This window comes from Bison bison, unplaced genomic scaffold (genome assembly GCF_000754665.1).
Source record: "Bison bison bison isolate TAMUID 2011002044 unplaced genomic scaffold, Bison_UMD1.0 scf7180017846425, whole genome shotgun sequence".
Taxonomy (NCBI): domain Eukaryota; kingdom Metazoa; phylum Chordata; class Mammalia; order Artiodactyla; family Bovidae; genus Bison; species Bison bison.
Genome location: NW_011476998.1, coordinates 67,185 through 69,380, shown reverse-complemented (window position 1 = coordinate 69,380; position 2,196 = coordinate 67,185).

Genomic DNA, 2,196 nt, shown 5'->3' with positions numbered 1-2,196 from the left:
TTTTTTGGGCTTCCCTGTGGCTCAGCTGGTGAAGAATCCACCTGCAATGCGGGAGACCTGGGTTCGATCCCTGAGTTGGGAAGATCCCCTGGAGAAGGGAAAGTTTACCTACTCCAGTATTCTGGCCTGGAGAATTCTATGGACTGTTGTCCATGGGGTCTCAAAGAGTTGGATACGACTGAGCGACTTTCACTTCACTTCGCTGCATTACACTATTATCTGATATGTTTTCAGATTCTCCAGTTGTAACTCCTAGTTATTGTTTACTGTCTCTTTTGTCTTTTTTCCATTTAAATAATTATAACTTGTTTATATGATTACACTACAAAAGGTCTTCATATTTATAGTATTGTCAACCATCTCTGATCTATAAATGAAATTAGAGTCTCAGAAAACCATGTGTTCTGGAAAGCATTTTCACCTCACAACAGCTTATTCCTTGTCAGGCATATGTAGACAACTTGAAGGAAAGTAAAAAAAAACAGATTAGTGGTGAGATATCACCTGAGTCACCAATAGGTTTGAGGTTATTTCCTCACAGTCATGATGTCAGTCTTAAGAAAGACCAATTTGCATTTACAAGGATTACCAAAGTCAACTAAGAAGGAAAATTGAGAAAGTCTTGCCAGTGTTACACTCCTATCAGTCCTATCACTTGAGTTTAGATTTATGGAATATGTTTCATAGAATATTCAGTAAAGCCTCTTCCTTGTAATGAGGTGGCAGAGGTGGGGGTGATTAAGCTGACTTTCATTTGATAATTTTCATTGCAGCCACTTGCCTCATAATCCATATCTTATCCTTCAGATTTTGCATATCTTTCAAGCTATCACTAAATACTAATACCATGTTTAATCCTTACTCAGAATTCCCATTTCTATGGATTAGACTTTCATAAGGAACGCAATTCAGGATAACATCCATGGAAGGACTCCAGCATTTAGGATACCATGAAAACATTGCCCACTCACTCTGGTGTTTTGTAATTTGCCTTTGTAATTCTGTGTACACTAATTGGCCATCACTCATCAATCTTTAATCCTTTAATTTGAAGTGTATTTACTCTCTGTTCTCTAATTTCAAGCACAGTCTGAATTTTGTTCTTAATCTATAATATTTCTCCAAAACAAATATTCATTGACCCCTGTAACTCAATATGGTTTCAGATTATCTTTGGCAGTTAAAAAGTTGATTTTTTAATTTGCAATTTTGATTTTATGAGGATAGATTAATACAAATACCACCTACACCCATAGTCTGGGGGAAATAACTTCTTGTGTTGTGGTCTTGTTTTCCTGAATTTTCACTGAAAAACATTTATGAAATTATTCAAAGAAGACATACAGATGGCCAATAGACACATGAAAAGATGCTCAGCATTATTAATTATTAGAGAAATGGAAATCAAAACCACAATGAGGTACAAACTCATACCAGTCAGAATGGCTATCATCAAAAAGTTTATAAATAATAAATGCTAGAGAAGATGTAGGAAAAAAGGAACTCCAACACACTGCTGTGTGTGTGTATGCTCAGTCATGTTCAACTCTTGGCATCCCTATGAACTGTAGCCTGCCAGACTCTTCTGTCCACAGGATTTTCCAGGCAGTAATACTGGAGTGGGTTGTCATTTCCTTCTCCAGAGGATCTTCCTGACCCAGCGATCAAACCCACATTTCTTTCATCTCCTGCATTGGCAGCTGGCTTTTTTACCATTGAGCCACTTAGGAAATCCCCAAGACACTGTTATTGGGAATGTAAATTGGTGTGTGGAAAACAGTATGGAGGTTCCTTAAAAAACTAAAAATAGAGCTACCACATGATCCAGCAATTATACTCCTGTGTATATATCTGGGGAAAATGGAAATACTAATTTGAAAAGAACATGCACCCCAGGGTTCATTGCTGCACTATTTGCAATAGCCAAGATATAGAAGGAACTCAAGTTTCTGTCAACAGACAAGACAACATCTTTTGAAGATATGGCAACATACACACATAAATATATAAAACACACATATTTTATATGTGTATATGTATGCATATTGTGTTATACAGACATAAAAAGCAATGAAATATTGCCATTTGCAGCAACATGGATAGACCTAGAAAATCATCCTAAATGAAGTCAGAGAAAGACAAATATTATATGATATCACTTATATGTGGATTCTAAAAAATAAAGCAAATTAATAT